The following is an 18,467-nucleotide window of genomic DNA, read 5'->3' as shown; positions in this document are numbered from 1 at the left end:
CACTGTCTGTCCAGGCATCTGCTGAGTTGAAAGAACAGATGTGTTTGAGATGGGGGTCCGTGAGACCCCTCCTCCCCTGCCAGGGCCCTGCTCAACCCCCAACCCTACAGCTCTGATCAGCACCCCAAGGGGCTCCACTTTTCCTTCCCTTCACGAAGGCTGACCCCAAACACCTGCCCCTGCTGCTGGTGGTCGTTCCACAAACCCAGAACCTCTGTCCTTGAATGTCGTGCCTGATGGGACATAGTTGACACCCGTGAGAGCCACTCCCTTCCAGGACTGACCCAGGCTGACCTAAGCAGCGGCTGTTCTGCTCATGGGAGCAAGAGGTGGTAGGGCTGGGCTGAGGGTTCTAGGTGCCTCCCTGATAGCATCATAGTCAACAACACCGCCCCCCGCAACACCTCCAGCCCTGCAGAGTCTGGAACTTTACAAGCTCTGATCCTTTGCAGCCCTGATCCTCACCACCAGCTACTCCACCAGCTACCACATGAGAGGAACAGGAAGTTACTGTTGCCACCTACAAGTGAGGACATCAAGGCACAGAGAAGCCAGGCAGGTGGCTGGATCCAGCCTCCACTCTCTGAGCTGCCCACAGCCTGTGGACTCAGGGCAGAGCCCACAGAACCATCTAGAACCCCCACTCCATCCACCAACTCCTGCCCCTCGGTGGGCTAGGCCATTTCTAGCCCTACACTTAAACACAAAAGCTCTTCAAAGGTTTCAGCACTTTGAATGCAGGTCTTGTACCCCAAACAACTGTATGAGGTATTTAGTAATGATCGCTCAATGTTTCCCAGGAGAAACTTCCCAATGAGCATCTCAGAGATGATTCCACAAATGGGGCTTGACTTCCCTCAGCCTCTCTCAGCGATGGGAATCCTGACATCTCCAGGTATCTCCTGGGAGGAGAAATGGGGGGAGGGCTGGCAGCAGGAACAGAACCCAGGGGCTCTCTGCAGCTCCTCCCCCAAAGCCTCCCCTCAAAAGGAGAGCAGAGTGAGACTCAGCAGGGAACAGGGTCACCCCAAGTTCATTTCGGAAAAGCTTTGTTCTCTTTTCTTTTTTTTTAATACAGTGATTTTTATTATATTTTTATTATATGCTATGTAATCTTTTTTTTTAAGCTGTGTCGAGTCTTAGTTGTGGCACGTGGGGTCTTGGGATCTTTCACTGTGGTGTGGGCTCTCTAGTTGTGACACGCAGGCTTGGTTGCCCTGTGGCATGTGGGATCTTAGTCTCTGACCAGGGATCACACCTACGTCCCCTGCATTGCAAGGCAGATTCTTAACCATTTGACCATCAGGGAAGTCTCTCATTTCTTATTATTTAAATGGTGCACTTTCTTTTTATTTTATTTTTGGCTGTGCTGGGTCTACGCTGCTGCACGGGCTTTCTCTAGTCTCGGTGAGTGGGGGTTACTCTCTGGTGCAGTGCAAGGGCTTCTCCTCCTGAGGAGCACGGGCTCTGCGGTGCAGGCTTCAGTAGTCGGGGCTCGAGGGCTTACTGCCCCATGGCAAGTGGGATTTTCCTGGACCAGGGATCGAACCCGTGTCCCCTGCACCGGCAGGCAGATTCTTAACCACTGCACCACCAAGGAAGTCCTGTTCTCATGTCTTTTGCTCCCCTAGTAATGCTCAGAGGGAAGTTCTGTTCCTGTGGCTTTTGCTCCTATAGTAATCCTGAGAGCAAACTTACTCATTGTTGGACGTTCCAAATCACTCAGATGTGACTCGGGGGCTACAGTCTGTAAACCAAGAACTTCTCAAAATGAAGCCCAGTTTAGTTCAGTTGCTCAGTTGTGTCCAACTCTTTGCGACCCCATGGAATGCAGCACGCCAGGCTTCCCTGTCCATCACCAATTCCCGGAGCTTACTCAAACTCATGCCCATCAAGTCAGTGATGCCATCCAACCATCTCATCCTCTGTCGTCCCCTTCTCCTCCCACCTTCAATCTTTCCCAGCATCAGGGTCTTTTCCAATGAGTCAGTTCTTTACATCAGGTGGCCAAAGTATTCGAGCTTCAGTTTCAGGACTGAATGAATATTCAGGACTGATTTCCTTTAGGACGGACTGGTTTGATCTCCTTGCAGTCCAAGGGACTCTCAAGAGTCTTATCCAACACCACAGTTCAAAAGCAACAGCTCTTCAGTGCTCAGCTTTCTTTATGGTCCAACTCTCACATCCATACATGAGCACTCAAAAAAACATAGATGGATGCCCAGACCCCAGGAAATCCCCGGCCCTATTAGTCAAATGGGAGTGACCTTCGAGGGTTAGCATTTCTGTGGTTCAAGGAAGCCACAGAAGAGAAGGGACCCTGGGCCCTGGCCCCCATGTCTCCAGCAGCTGGAGACAGGACCTCCTCACTCCATCGTGGGACGCTGGCTAACCACAGGGGCCCTTGAGGCCAGAGCCGGGAGCACAACCTAGCCCCTGGCTGGACCACAAGCCCTGCCTGAAGCCATGGAGGGTGAAGCAGGAATCTTGTGAGACACCCACTGCTCTTGGTGGGGACGGCCCTCCTTTCATTGGCGGCCACCCACCCCCAGGCCTGGGCCACAGCAGAGGGATTTCCAAAATGGAACCAGCCAAAACTGTTGAAAACAACTGTCTATTAGAACTGGAAGAGGCCTCCAGGTCAATCTAACACCCCATGTGACAGGAGAGACAACTGAGCCCCCAGAGGAGATGCTACGATGCACCCCAATAAACCTCCCTCAGAAACTTCATGCAAGAACAGGACATACAGGCAGGCTGGGTTCTCCTGGAGTATGGAGGGTTAAGAAACACCCCTGTGTCTTTAGGGCCCTGGGCTGGGCTGGCAACAGTTACAGTCAGTGTGAGGGTCTCGGTCAAAGCAGGAGTCAAGGGTCCCTGTGCTTGATATTTGGGGGTGGGGGAGGTCAGAGGAGAGCCTCCCCCAGTACTGATCAGCTTCCACAAAGAGGTGGGAAGAAAGCCCCGAGGGGAGACGCAGGAAGGAGAGAGGCTGACTTTAGAAAGTCTGGAAGAGAACTTGGGCTAAACAGCTGGGAAAGACTCAGCTGCAACCACAGGGGCCAGGAAGCCTGGAAATGCTGCCCAGCGGCCAGAAGGGCGAGACCCAGAGCCAGTGGGTCAGACTGGAATGAGGGGGTGGATGCTTAAATTTAGCCAGGTAAACAGTTCCAGCAGAGGGGCTGGGAGGAGTGGGCCACCATTGCCAAGGATGGCCAGATTGGACCAAACGTCAGGTCCGCTTTCTGGGCTCCACCAGCTTGCTGCCTGGAGGGGGCAGTCTGTACCCCTCAGAAATGGGGAGAGGGTGATTTGTACTGTAAAAGGTGGCTCAGATGAAAAACCTCAGGGATTTCACCTTCACCAAGTGTCCATCCCCAAGCCCTCTCCCGGGTTTCTCTGAACTGCTGGATGCAGTTTGAAGATGTTTAATAGATACATCACCAACTCAATGGACATGAATTTGAGCAAACCCCGGTAGATAGTGAAGGACAGGGGAGCATAGCACGCTGTAGTCCATGGGATCACAAAGAGTGTGACATGACTGAGCGACTGAACAATAACAACAGGAATTAGCTAGGGATGCCCCCAGAGAAGGCAATGGCACCCACTCCAGTACTCTTGCCTGGAAAATCCCATGGATGGAGGAGCCTGGTAGGCTGCAGTCCATGGGGTCATGAAGAGTCGGACACGACTGAGCGACTCACTTTCACTTTTCACTTGCATGCATTGGAGAAGGAAATGGCAACCCACTCCAGTGTTCTTGCCTGGAGAATCCCAGGGATGGCGGAGCCTGGTGGGCTGCTGTCTATGGGGTCACACAGAGTCGGACACGACTGAAACAACTTAGCAGCAGCAGCAGGGATGCCCCAAGGTGAGAGTGGAGAACCACTTCCCTCCGCTCTGTCCTCTCCCCACTGGGGACTTCTAGATACACTGCTGTTGTGAGGCTCAAGAGACTTGAAGGAGCCCCCCAAACAGCAACAACCAACTACTGAGAACTCTACGGACTGTGTTCAGGTGTGGGGAAGAAGCAGGGGGACCGGTTGTGCAGAAGACGAAGGGGATTAATGGCAGGCAATTTGGAACAGAGCTCGGAGCAGAGAACAGCAAACAGGACAGCTCTGTGGGCTTACTCGTGTCTATTTTAGAGACGGTGAGGACCAGCACGGCACGTAAAGCCTCCTCCCCTGCCAGACACGCCAGCATGGCCATCCAGAAGCCGCAGAGACACCAGGAGCGAAAATCAGAACAGGCTAGCCTGGGCTCTGGTCCTCCTTGAGGAAGAGCAAACAAGAAACTCTTTGAGCTGCCACTAGAGTAACAGCAGGGTGAAATATGCAGGTGAAGGGCAAGCCCCGGTTTTTCCTTTTCGTAGCATATGGCTCCCAGCAATTTGGCTTAGACTTTGGGCATAGAAAAATCTTTTTTCTTTTTTTTTTTGTTTTAGAAAAGGGTTGTTTGCAAGCCAATCAGACCCCTTGGAGGCAACGGCTCCACAGAAAGGACCCAAAGAAGGCTGTTTTCAGACTGAGCAGATGTCTGTTCACACATCCATACTCGAATACCTGAGAAGTTGGGGCCTGGGACTGCAGGGCCTGCAGACCCCAGCAAGTCCCAAGCCCGAGGGCCAGTTTTTCCTAGAGGGAAAGGAAGGGGGTTGCCCTCAGATGCTTATCCACATGCCACCTCGGTAGGTCCTTGGCTCCACAAACGTCCTCCTCTGTGCCTGCTCCACCTCTGATGGTGCAGAGACCTCTGTCCTCAGGTTTGGGACTGGACCTCCCCACAAACGCCCTGCGCATCATGGCTCCCTCAGCGTGCAGAGGTCTCAGCACCGCCTGCCCTTTCCAGTAGAGGTATCTCCTTCCTCCTGCTATTTATAGCTACAAATCTTCTGTGTGAAGACAGAACAGATGCTATTTTGAAATGGAGGAAACCACCAGGCAGCCTTCCACATCTCATGGGTCGGCAGGTCTGCCGGGGACCGAGTGGGCACCTAGCAGGCATGTGGGTGCAAGCTCAGGCTGGGTATCACTCATCCACGCCTGAGAGGGAGCCTTGCGCTTGGTAAGTGAATGGCACATGTGATTCCCCACCGGAGGGGCGGGCTCCAGGAGAGGGTCCTTGGCTCTCCCAGGTGTGCCCACTGTCCCCAGCCCCTGTGTTGCCTTAGGGCTAGCCTCAGGAGGGGCCACCCTGAGCTTCCACTGCGGCCCCTGGCCCGGTGCTGGTAATCTGGCCAGGAGCGTGACTCTGCCCACTGGAGATTACCGCACCCACCCTGACGGCACGCATCACATTGCTGTCAATGGAAACTTCCTAGGCCACTAGACTGGTAACAGGATTCTCCTCCAGGTACCAGGCTGAAGCTCTGCCCGGGTGGTGGTAACTGAAGGCGGTGGCCAAGCAGCCAGGTGGCAAAAGGGCCGGGGGGCGGGGTGGGCAAGCGGAGAGCAAGTCCCCCAGCACAGCCAGGTCACACCTCAGCGCCTCTCTCTGTCGGAGAAGCAATCCTGCTCCAAGCAAAGACAACGAAAACATCCAGGAAAGGGCGCTCTGTCTGGAGTGCGCGGCCAAGTATCCCCCGAGGCTCCAGGAGAGGGTGGAGAAAGGCCACCCCGCACCTCTCGCGGCCAGCAGGGAAGAGGCAGGGGGAGCGGAGGCGCAATGAAAGAAAACAGAAAACTCAGAGGACCAGCCGGAGACCTGCTCGGGCTTCGGCAGGAATCCAGGCACCAAACTCACACTGCTCGCGGGGGTTAAAAGAATCCAGATGGAGCCTCGCCACAGTCTGGCGGGCGCGGGGCGCAGAGCCCACCGCGGAGCCCAGCTGGGCCCGAGCAAGCGGAGAAAAGCGCGCGGGAAGCTCGGGGGCTCGCGGCGCGCGGACTGCCCGGGGCTAAGCCTGCGCGCCCGGGGGGCGGCTCCCCGCAGCTCCCGGGACCCGAAAGAGGCGACACCCGCCTCCCGGAGGGCGGGGACCCTTGCTACCTGCCGGCTGGGGGCGGCCCGGGCGGGGCGAGAGCCAGCGGCCCCAGCTTTGTTCGGCGGTAGAGACCCCTTCCCCTGCGCGCCCCCTGCCCCGCCGGGCCCCCCGGCCCCGCAGACCCTCCCCGGTCCGAGCTCGGGGTCCCCGGGGATGCGGTGGGGTGGGGCCCCTCCTGCACCGCGCCTCTCTGCTCCCGACACGGGCACCCAGACTGGCCGGCGGGCGAGGGGCGCGGGGAAGTTGGGCGGCGGGGCGGGGGCTTACCTGCGCGTCCGCGGCTTGTCAGGCCCGCGGGCTCCCGCTTGCTCTCCGGCGGCCCGGCCCTTCCAGAGCCCGCGGGGCCCGGGTGGCCGGGGGCGCCGCCTCTCCGCGCTGCGGTTCGGTCTCGCCGTGCGTCCGCCCGGCTCCAGGGGTCGACCACTCGACCCCGCGGAGCCCGAGCTCTCTATTCGGAGGGCGCCTGGGTCCGAGCCGGCGGGCGGAGGCGGGCAGCGGCCGGCGGTCGAGCGGAGGAGGCCGGGCGCTGCGCGGGGCTCGGGCCGGGGGCTGCGCGCTCCTCTCCAGCCGCGGTCGGGAACTTGGGCCCGAGTTGGCTGCGGCGGTGGCGGCCGCGGCTCCGAGTGCAGGGCCGGCGCCGGCCGGCGGGTCCCGGGCCCCGCGCTCCGCCCCGCGCCTCCTCCCCGCCCCCGCCCCGCCGCGACAACCCGCCCCTGGGGCTCCTCCCGGGCGGGACCGGGCCTCGCACCTGCCTCCGCGCCCCGCGCGCCCGCTCCTTCTCGGGCCAGACTCCGGGGCGCGCGTGGGAAGCCCCCCTCCCGGGACACCCCGCACATCTACCGCCCACTTCGCCAGAACTCTGCCGGGTCCTCCGGGAGCCCCTAAGGACTCAGTGGGCAGCAGCCCCGGGTGCAGCCAGCGCTCCTGCCGGGAGCCCCCAGCTCACATCAAACACTCGCACGCGCTTTATCCTCCTCTGGGTCCCCCCCGAGGAGGAGAGGATCTGTCATTTCTGGCTCACAAACCCGAGCCATTCCCTTGGTCCTGGATCCCTGGACAGCACCCGGCAGAGCCATCCTTCGGGTGAGGACGGCCCCCGCGGCAGGGCTCACGAGAAACGCGTTTCCAAAAGGAAAATGCGCGCCCTCATCACTTCTGGGACACGGTTCGGGCTGAATTACTCCGGTAGTCACTGAAGGGAGTTAGAGCCTGAACGGTCACTAGAGCCTCGGCTGGGAACCATGTCCCAACATTTTGATTGCAGCCCCCAAATCTGGGGAGCGCGGTACCATCTGGTACCCCTGGGCGAGCTGTCCCAGAAGTAGTAGCCAAGGTCCCACCAGGGCAGAGCTCCAGCTCCAGCCCAGGAGCCTAGTCCAGAACCCAACTAAGAGGGCCCCAGGATGTGAGGCCCACCCTACAAGGGCTTTTGTTGTTGTTGTTAAATATTCTACGCCCTCTTCCCTTCCCCTAGTGAGTAGAAGGTTGTTCTGCTAAAGAAATTATCTTTGAATGCAGTAGGTGAGGGAAAAAAGGCCATAAAAACAATAGCAATAATTGAAGGCTTGGGCTTTTTAAAATTGGTATCACAACAGGGTGACAGCCTTCCCCTTTCATTGGGGAAGGGGCTTCCGGGGGTGGTCAGAGACTGAGGGCCCAAGAACCCACCACAGTGGGCTGGCAGTAAGGATCTATTGTGCTCTGGGTTTTACAATAAGGAAAGTAAGCGCAGTTTTAGCAAATACCACGCTAATTAGGGAGAAAGTCTTCTCTGGAATTGTGCTGGGCTGGCCGGAGGTGCCCCAGGACTCTTGTCACCTCACAGTAAATGGGGTTTATGAGACCAGGTCCAGCAGCCTGAAATGAATGGCCTGTAATTGCCATGGGGCTGGGGGCCGCCTTCCCCGAGGGGAGCTAGTTCAAGGCTCTATCTGTGGGGACAGATGAGACGTGCAGGGAGCTGGTCTAACGCAGGACCCAGGAAAAAGCTTTGAATCCATCTTGACAGATTACAAACAGGCTCACCTTCTCTCCTCCTCACAAGAAATGGGTTCTGAGGTTAGGGTCTTTGTGCAAGCAAAGGAAGGCCCCATGCAGAAGAAAAGTGGCAAGCAGCCTGGCAGAAGCTGGGGATTCACTTCATACTCTTGTTTATGGAGCCCTAAACACACAGAGATGGCTAAGAGCAGCTCCCAGCCTTGGGAGGTTAAAAGTCTAAAGGAATAACCACAAGAATGAGCGAGTTTGCTTGGACCCTAGCTGACCACCCAGGGGGAGGGGAGGTGACAGATGACAGCCATCCCAGCTGAATGTCCCCCGCGTGGTCCTGCACCTCCCGCCTCCATCTTGGTCCAAGATGAGTCAACGCTTGTGGCCCAGTGAGGGAAGCTGCAGCCCCCCAGGAAAGGAGTTTGTGGCTGAGTAGCTGGGAAAGCATTTGAACGAGGAGCCCCGAGTCCTGGGCCAGGTTCCCAGGGGAAGTGGTGAGCGCCCCACTGCTTGAGTCAGCCCGGAGGCCAGCGCTGTGGGACTGCGGACAAGGCTCGCCCATGTTTTGTCTGTGATGGCTGGGTGGGGTCTCCCGCCTTCTCCCCCAGATAAAACATATCCTGACTTGGCACTTGTGGTTTAAACATAGAGAAAGCAAGTTTCTGGACCTATGGAAAAGAGTAATGGTTCCCGCTTTGTTTACTGGAGACACTGTTCCTCCTTCCTGGTCATGCCCCCACAGGCTGCCAGCCACCCTCAGAGGCTTCTTCCAAGGCAGAACGGCTAACAAAACCCTGTTGGAAGGAGACAGGAGGAGCCAGCCCCCTCTGTTTCCTTAGTTCTCTGAGGCTCTCTGTTGAGGCCCTTTAGGGCTGACCTCTGCCCCTTGGGCTGTGCACACTGAGGGCAGCTGTCCCCTTTCCCATCCCAGCACCGGAAGGAAGAGTTTCATGGACCACGGCTGCTCTGGCGCCAGCGCCCTGATGTGAGAAAGTCCTCTACCCGACCCAACCCAGTCTGCTTCTCTGGCCCCTTCCTAAGCGTTTATTTGGGAGGCACAGAGAATTTCTTGGGGGCACTGGCCTGATGAGCCTTCGAAGCCAGGAGAAAATGGAGAAACAAAGCTACAGAGCTAGTAGCCATTTTGCCAACAGCTACTCCATGGGCACATAGTCTGTGCTGGACAGTGTTCATCTTGCGCTTGTTGTCTGGATGCTCTTCTGAAAACAGGGGCTTGAAAAGCTGGTAGATTCTGACCCAAATATCAAGCTGCCATCCATAGATTCCCCACAGATTACCCCCTCCAATCCCCTGCCTGCCTCAGACTCACAGTAGCTGAGACATTCTGGGATGTGTGGATCAGGAGGTATGAAACGCTAATGGCACCAGGGTTGGCAAGAGGAGAACTCTGCTGTCATGGGCTTGAATCTGCCTCTGCAGTGACTTGTCTGGGAAAAGTTCACAGCAGGAGGCCAGCAGCTCGAGGGAGGCAGAAGGAGGCAAGAGTATTGAGTCTCAACACTGATAGGTACATCTTGATTGAGATCCATCTGGTGAAGACAGCCCTGCTCAACTGCCCTTGGAGGGTCTCCTGTAACCAGTTCTCCCCAGAAAGACCAATGTCCTCCAGGGAGAGATCTAGCAAGGGTGTTGAGCAGGGGGCTCTACATCAATACCACCCCCCCATCCCCCTGACCCCGGACATCCGGACTCACTGTCTGCATACGTGATCTTGGGCAGGAACGGCTGTCTCTCAGCCACTGTTTCCTCATCTGTCAGGGAGTGGCGGTGAGACAGCCTGCCTCAGGGGGTGAGTACTACGTGGGGTGAAGCAAGTGAGGAAACTGAGAACCACCTCTTATGGACAGTATGTGCTGTGTTCTCAGTCGCTCAGTCGTGTCTGACTCTGTGTGACCCCATGGACTGTAGCCTGCCAGGCTCCTCTGTCCATGGGATGCTCTAGGCAAGAATACTGGAGTGGGTTGCCATTTCCTCCTCCAGGGGAGCTTCCTAAGCCAGGGAAGGAGTGGACCCTGCAAAGGTCACCTCCTCTGTCGGGGCCGCAGTGTCCTCAACAAAACAAATCCATGATGGAGTGAAAGGGGAAAGGGAGGTAGATGGCGGTGTGGAGGGGAGACGAGAAGCTGACTCTGTGTCCATCTCATTTTGAGGGTCAACGGGAGCAGTCAAGTGTTGACAGCAAGAAACGGCAACGGGAGGGAAGCTGGAGGTCAGGGTGACTGGAGACACAGCTCCAGCAAACTGAACTGACAGCGGCGAGGGTCCAGGTGGAAGGGAACTGAGCCTTGGGGATGATCCTGCAAGGCTAACTGTCAGGGAGTGGGGCTAGGGAGTAGGACTAGGGTCAAGTGATGTACCCTTCACAATAAGGGAACCCTGCATACGCTTGAACTCAGAAGAAAAGTGAGGTGGGTGAGAAACTCCTGGTCTTGGGGTGGAATGGGGAGGGGAGGAGGGAGCCAGGAGCTCCAGGGCTGGGGGGTTGGGTGGGGGGGTGGTGTGTTGTCGGTCCAGGCCTGAGGGGCCTTCCTCCCTCCTCATGGGGGCTGTGGAGTCTTGAGATCAGAGGGTGTCTCATGGTCATTGGCTCAGAAACTTTGGGTTGGGAGGCTTCCTGGGGTCCTGGTGATTTGGATTGTGGGTTTTTCAGCATCTCTCAGGAAAGACTGTCACAAACACAGACTCCCAGGCTGCACCGCAGGCCTTTTGAGCAGGTGTGTTTGTGGTCTGTAACTTTTAAGCTCCCACAGGTGATTCTGGTCTCCAGCTCAGTCTGAGACTTGGCCGCGTGTGCGCACACATGTGCTCAGTTGCTCAGTCGTGTCAGACTCTTTGCGACCCCATGGACTGTAGCCCACCAGGCTCCTCTGTCCATGGGATTCGCCAGGCAAGAATACTAGAGTGGGTTGCCATGTCCTCCTCCAGGGGATCTTCCCAACCAAGGGATTGAACTCTCATCTCTTGCATCTCCTACACTGGCAGGTGGGTTCTTTACCACTAGCACCATCTGCGAAACCCCTGAGACTTGGCCCCCAAAGTCCACATCCAGCGAGCCTGAGAGGAGGGAAGAGGTGCCCTGTCTCCAGAGGACCCTGGGGAATCCACTCCTATCCCCTTGGGTGGAGGCAGAGGGCAGGGCAGCAGAGGGGAACCCACCTGGTACCCCAGCCCAATTCCTGCCCACCTTGGCCTTGGGGATGCGTCAGCTGAGACTGGGCTCCAGTTATCTAAATGGTACTAATGAGGATGATAGAGGAAATCTGCAGGTAACCCAGACATCTCACGGTGAGTAATGGTTTGCCTACGGACCTATAATTATCATCAAAAGCATTTCTAAACTCCTGAATTCCGCCCTCGGAACAAGAATGCTTGGTTGGCAGTTTCCTGGGTGAAGTTTTTGTTTGACTTGAGAAAAAATGTTTGTACCACAACAGGCGAAGGGGGACACATGGGAACGCGGCATCGTAGTGGACAATAGCTACGTTGGACAACGTGAAATTTAATGCATTTAACATAACACCCTCCCCTGTTCTCTGATCCTCTTCACTCTATCTAGTGGGACAAGCCTCTGAATCCTAAGATATAACTAAGTTCAGCACCTGAATTAACCCTGGATGTTTTTTTAATGTGTTGATCAATGAAAATGACTCACAGAAAATAGCAATCAGTTATAGTTAATTAGACTTGAAAAATTCTTCCATTCTAGAGGCTCTTCTTTTTTCTAAAAATATTTTGGCTGCACTGCTGAGCATGTGGGAGCTAGGTCCCTGACCGGGAAACAAACCCACGTCTCCTTCAGCAGAAGCTCAGAGTCTTAACCACTGGACTGCCTGGGAAGTCCCCAGAGAAGCCCTTCTTGATACTTCACACTCTGCCCACGAAGACAACAAGAGAGAGATGATCAGGAAAGAGACCAAAATTCCATTCAGTATTTCAAGTTTCAAACGTGGGCCTTAAATACCGTCAATACTAAGAGAAGAAGCAGATACGTACTGTGGTTTGGAGAGGCCTGGTGGTGGACTGTGGGGGCTGACCTGAGTTTCCCAAACCTGAGTGGAGAGAGCCCCAGGGAGAGGTGGCCGGCCAGGGAGGGGAAGGTTCCCGCCAGTGACCTCACCCCCTCCTTTATCAAACTCCTAGCCACCCTCCCCCCTTTCATTTCCTCTCTGCCTTCCTGCAGCCTGGTAACCACACCTGTGTCCCGCCTGCTGCTTTTCTCCTTCGTGGGCTGTCATCTAGGGTGTGTTTTAAGCAGGAATTTCTGGGAACAAAAAAGCTCCCGGGCCCACAGCAGATTATCCACTGGTGGGATTTCAGGCACCAGAGCATTTGGATGGAGGAGATGGTCTCGGGCCCTGGGGGTAGGAGGTGGGGATGTGGGAGACTTTCTAGTGCCTTTAGATCTTACACCCAGGTGGCCACCAGCCTCCAGTCCACTTCCCAGGGCGCTGTCAGGGCTCCCCAGGCCCGGCCAGTGGCAGAAGCTGCTTGCTCAGTTTTTAAGTTTAAACATCCACCTGGGTTGGTGGTGAGGAACAGGGTCTCCAGAGCTGGCAGAGAAGGCCCAGGTCATCGAAACCCAGGCAGACAATCCAGGGTCCTAGGATTTTTGCTTTCCGTGAGGCATTATGAATGTGTGTTTCAAAGATGCTTCATGCTAACAGTTAGAGAGTCAGAACCAACCAGGTCACAATCAGTATTTCATTAATAAAACCCTTTCCCTTTGCACTTCGAGAACCCTGAGCAGGGACGCGATGGCTGATGACAGTGACCTGGACAGACAGAGGACACTCACTGGCTCCAGATACAGAGCATGTACGTACTGACTTGGGGCCAAGCCCTGGCCCGAGAGCCTTTGATGTGGGGGAGATGGGAATGAATCAGGCGGCTGGCAGTTGGGCCAGAGCAGGGGTGAAGTTTCTCTCTGGGGAGCAGCTGGCTCAGAGCTTCCCGAGGAAGGGGGGCCGAAGCTTGGGGCCCCTCGAGCAGGGTGGCCTGAGGGGGCAAGGGAGGGGAGCTTGCGGGTGCACTGGGAGGGCCTTGGGTCACCCTCTTGGCAGCCAAAGCCACTGGCTGGAGGGGCCCTCACCGAGCAGAGTCCTCACTGCTTGAAGCAAAGAGTGCAATCTCAGCCTTGTACCCTGGGGGCAGAAGGCCAAGCCGGAAGAGAGTCACCCCCAGTGAGGGAGGGGTGGCAAGGAGGCCCCTCGGCTGCCCAGGACTGGGTTCCAGAACCTCTACCACCAAGAGGTGGTCCTGAGGCTGACTGTCTGGGGATGGTGCGTCCTGTCCTGTCCCCATGGGAGGCCCCATCGCTGGGCCCAGCCCCCATGCCAAGACCCCGCTTCGACCGCAGGGCCCCAATCTGACTTTCTTTCCCATCTTAGTGGGTTTGGGAAAGCGTATTGGGCTGGGAGCAATAAAGGCTGTTTTTGAGCAGCTGAACCCACAGGCATAAACTCAGCTCCGGACAAGCCTTGGGGCAGCCCCCCCCCCCACCCCGCCCCCCTGCCTCCTCCAGCTCAGCCCTTACCGCCTGGGGCTGCGACAGGGGGAAGGAACCACCTGGGCTCCTGACTTAGGGAGATGCTCACCTGCTCCCAAACCTGGCCAGCCCTCTGCCCCTTCCAGTAGCCCCGAGAGTCCTTCCACCCAGGTGCGGTGGTCAGGTGGGGAACACCCTCTCCACCTCTGAACTGCTGTTTGGGAAGCAGAGATCTTGCAGCCCAGCTCTTGGGAAAACCTTCCAGATTAGGGTAGTGACCATGGTGATGAGTAAAGCAGGGATACTGTTAGTTTTTATGGATTTTCCACTGCTGTGTGGCACCAGGAATCATGTGGAGGGAAACCTGCTCGGTCAGCGTCAGGACAGCACAGACCAGTCCTAATGGAGCGTGTACCATGAGCCAAGGAATGGTACCCTCACAACTGCATTCTGACGATGCCATCCCATCATGCTGGTGAGCCCCAGCCAGGCCACAGGGACCCAGGTCAGGCCTCACCTGTCCCCAGGTGTACAAGAGCCCCTGTGGAGACAGAGCCTTCTCCAAACTCTGCCCCAACACCCAGGGTCTCCATCCCACCCCCACCATCACTCAGGGGTGGGAATCAAGCTGGCCAGGCTCTATAAATAGCAGTGGTGGTTGGGGTGGGGTGGGGGGCTGGGCTGGAGGCCGTGGGAGAAATGCAGAAGATAAAGTGCTTTTCTGTGTAATCTGTTCAAGCTCACAAGGAGGCAGGAAAACAATTTCCCCGCAAACTAAGAATCAAGGAAAGTCCAGTTCTCTCGCCTCCGGTGGCTGGAGACTCGAGGCTTTTAATAAAACAATTCTGGGACAATGCCTGTAGGTCCAGGAAAGACCCCTGAAGCTGCTCAAGCTGGGGGAAGAGAGCGGGGATCAGTCCCTAAGCAGCATGGAGGCTGTTTCCTCTGCAGTGGTCTCCAGTCTCCCCACCCCCACTTCCACCAGCCAGAGGCTGCCAGGAAATCAGACCCATGGGATCCCAGGGTGGGGGGCTCCCTCTAGTGGCCCCTCGGACCCACTGGCACCTGGCCCCTGGGGTCTTAACCGGAGGAGTGAAGGAAGCAGAGGTTTGAACGCCTGACAGAGGAGAGGCTGGTCCCCTCCCGGGCATGAAACCCGGGGACGGACGGAGAAGATGCACCGGACCTCGCGCTCACGGCAGCATCCTTCACCAGAGCGCAGAGGTGGTAATAGCTCAATCGCCGCTGACGGATGGGTGGATAAACACAGTGGTAGAAACACAGTGGAACGTTATTCAGTCTTAAAAAGGAAAGAAAACTTGACTCAAGCTACAGAATGGATGAAACTTGAGGTCATTGTGCTCAGTGACATAAGCCAGACACAGAAGGACAAATGCTGTGCGACTCCACTTAAGTGAGGCCCCGAGAACAGTCAAACACACAGAGAGGAAAGGAGAATAGAGGCTGCCCGGGGCTGGGGGAGGGGCGGGGCTTCAGCCAGGGACAAAGAACACGTCTGGACCCAGATGGTTGGACAGCAGTGTGAATGCACTTAACCTTATTGGACTGGACACTTACAAGTGGTTACAATGGTAAATTTCATGTGATTTATATTTTACCATAATAAGGGGGGAAAAAACAGGAAAAAAAAAAGAGGGAATATGTCCATCCATCCTTGTGGGGGAAAAAACACACCTTCTTCCAGAGTCCTAAAAAGTTTGCCACATGACCCAATTTGTGTTGAAATTTCCTGGGTTTGTCGCAGCCTAGAATGAAATCTAGGGTCTTAAAATTCACTCAGTTTGGAAGAATAAACTGGGAAGAATTTCTGTACTTGAATATAGTTGGAGTAATCAAGACAGCATGGCCTTAGCGGAAGGACACAGACCAATGGAACCCGGGAACAGACCCACACAGGCACTCCCAAATGCTCTGACAAAGCTACTTCAATGGGAGACGAACAGTCCTCACAATAAGAAGTGCTGGGGCCACTGGACGCCCACAGATTGAAAGTGGCCTCAAGGTCATTCAAGAATCAGGGTGCTCATCCCCCCTGCCAGTAGGAACACGCCAATGAATTCCATAGGGAGGTGTCACTGGAGACCCACGAGAACAGCTGAAATAGGAAGCTGGATCTCTCGGAAGTTGCCGGCAGGAATTCAAAATGGTGCAGCCACACTGGAGAAGAGTCTGGCAATTTCTTAAAAAACCAAACATACATTTACCATACAATCCAGCAATTGCACCCCTGGGCATTTACCCCAGAGAAATGAAACCTTGTGCTCCACAAAACCTGGAAGTTCACGGCAACTCTTTGTAACAGCCCATAGCTGGAAATGGCCCACGTGTTCTTCAACAGGTGAACAAAATGTGGTCCATTCAGGCTACTTAGTAAAAGGCACCACCTTGCAGAGCAACCTCATCAAGCCCTGGAACCCAGCCTGGGGCCAGAATTGTGATGAGGGGAAAATTCTGGTATTCCCAGGTCAGGGGTCAGCAGACCATACCTCAGGGGCAAATCCTGCTGCCACTCCTTGTATGACCTGTGAGCTGAGAACAGCTTCTACATTTTTAAGTGGTTGGAAAAAAAATGTTTGAAAAGAATATTACATGAGATATGAAAATTAGATGAAATTCAAATTTCAGCATCTATCATTTCATCAGAAGACACACGATCCACAGGCTTTGCCTGCAATCAAGACTTCCTACAAAATGGTTAAGGGACTTCCCTGGTGGTCCAGTGGGTAAGACTTCAAGCTCCCAGTGCAGGGGAATTCTCCAGGCAAGAATACTGGAGTGGGTTGTCATTTCTTCCTCCAGGGAATCTTCCTGACTCAAGGATCGAACCCTTATCTCTTGTATATCCTGCATTGGCAGGCAGATATTTTACCGCTGAGCCACTAATTGGTCACCCCAAGTTAGACTCATTTTCTTTCTTGATGGGATCTTTTGGGGTGAGGGTGCGATGGGTGCACCAGCCCTTTCGTTCAGGCAGTCACCCCACACTCACCCCAAAATATCAGAGGCAGTCTGTGACATCCCTTTTCTTCATGAAGAAGTCAAAGTTTTAAAGTGTTAATATTTTGGGGTTTTCTTATTTCTCAGATATCATGATAACTCCTTTGAAACTGCTCCATCAGCCTGGTAGTTGGGTTGAGAAGTTATGTTTGAACGTTATTTCCAAGTTATTTGGGCTTTTTTCCTCAAGTCCTTTAGAGGCTATGTGTGAAGTTCAGTCCATAGTGGCACTGTTCTCGGATATGGTAATTCAATTTGGTACAAACCTAGGAAGCAGTAACAGTGCATAGTTCTGCAACAGGGCGAATCTCTGAGGCTCACTTTTATGCTTTGCAGTTGCTGGCAATTTGAGAATCCCAGTGAGCATCACCAGTCTTCTGCTGTCTCCCCTGGACACCGACTTTTTAAAAAAAAATGCGAGATGCTGCCTCCATGGGTGGCATCAGTGAGGTGTCCGCGCCTGTTTGGATCTTTGCTGTTTCTGGTAGCACAGAGTTATTCTTGCTGTGGTAGGAAGGCTCGAAGTGGATCCAGGCACAGCCTGTGCCCAGCCTCTAGTGAGTAGACCTTGGGGAAGACATGCCCTTCTCTGCCAGTGGACAAGGAGGCTCCTCGAGCAGGTACCACAGCGGGAAAGGGCTCCAGGTGGCCTGTGATTCAGGTGGGGCTGGGACCCCAGCGCTGGAGGGAGCCCAGGCTGCAGGGCAGAGGTCGGGCGCTGCCCCTAAGTGGCCATGGGCCCCTGACTCCCACATTTAGGAATGTTTGCAGACTTCCTTCTGTTTAAAATGAAGAGATTGGACAGGGTTTTGTTCTGTTTTTTCTTCATATACACTTTAGTTACTTAGTTAGTTTTGGTAGCACTGGGTCTTGGTTGCTTCGTGCAGGCTTTCTCTAGCTGCAGCGAGTAGGGGCCAGTTGATTGCGGTCCAGGGGCTTCTTATTGCAGTGGCTTCTCTTGTTATGCAGCACAGGCTCTAGGGCATGCAGTCTTCAGGAGTTGCAGCATGTGGGCTCAGTAGCTGCGGTGTGCAGCTCTAGGGCAAGTGGGCTTCAGGAGTTGCGGCTCGAGGGCTCTAGAGCGTGGGCTCAGTGATTGTGGCGCACGGGCTTAGTTGCTCTGCATCATGTGGAATCCTCCTGGGCCGGGGATCGAACCTGTGTCTGGTTCAGTTCAGTTGCTCAGTCATGTCTGACTCTTTGCGACCCCATAGACTGCATCACGCCAGGCCTCCCGGTCCACCACCAACTCCCAGAGCTCACTCAAACTCATGTCCATCGAGTTGGTGATGCCATCCAACCATCCCATCCTCTTTCGCCCCTTCTCCTCCTGCTTTCAATCTTTCCCAGCATCAGGGGCTTTTCCAGAGAGTCAGTTCTTCACATCAGGTGGCCAAAGTATTGGAGTTTCAGTCCTTCCAGTGAATATTCAGGACTGATTTCCTTTAGGATTGACTGGTTTGATCTCCTTGCAGTCTAAGGGACTCTCAAGAGTCTTCTCCAACACCACGGTTCAAAAGCATCAATTCTTCAGCGCTCAGCCTTCTTTATGGTCCAACTCTCACATCCACACATGACTACTGGAAAAATCACAGCTTTGACTAGACAGACCTTTGTCAGCAAAGGCAGATTCTTATCCACTGTGCCACCAGAGAAGTCCTGGACAGGACTGTTTTCAAGATCCTTTCCAGCTGTAATCACCTACAAGTCTATAAGGAAGAATTTTGTAACATAAAAATCTACTCAGAGTCAAACTGGCAGCCTGAAAGGGTAAGGGGAGCTGTGTGTAGTCCAGGGGGCCCTGTAACAAGAGGGGCATTTGGGTGACCCCTTAATAGAAAGCAGTCTCTCTCCACTTCCTATATGAAGTGAATTCCTCAGAGGGTTTCTGCTCTAAACCAAATAAATCTAATAAAAGGTAGTTTACTCAACCTCCTTATGCCCTCGTCCCTGTTTGGAAAGTGG

At 54.9% G+C, this 18,467-nt stretch overlaps 1 protein-coding gene across 1 annotated transcript in view; it reads right to left on the bottom strand.

Annotated features, from left to right (window-relative positions):
* WNT5B (Wnt family member 5B) overlaps window positions 1–6,589 on the bottom strand; it is an 82,694-nt gene extending 76,105 nt beyond the window's left edge. Inside the window, exon 1 of the mRNA XM_070790327.1 lies at window positions 6,257–6,589. The gene's annotated coding sequence lies outside the window, so the exon portion shown is untranslated. The remainder of the gene's footprint in view (window positions 1–6,256) is intronic.
* Between the last annotated feature and the right edge of the window lie 11,878 nt (window positions 6,590–18,467).

This window comes from Bos indicus, chromosome 5 (assembly GCF_029378745.1).
Source record: "Bos indicus isolate NIAB-ARS_2022 breed Sahiwal x Tharparkar chromosome 5, NIAB-ARS_B.indTharparkar_mat_pri_1.0, whole genome shotgun sequence".
Lineage (NCBI taxonomy): Eukaryota > Metazoa > Chordata > Mammalia > Artiodactyla > Bovidae > Bos > Bos indicus.
Note: the sequence above shows the minus strand (reverse complement) of the source record. Positions and strands in the feature narration are given on the sequence as shown.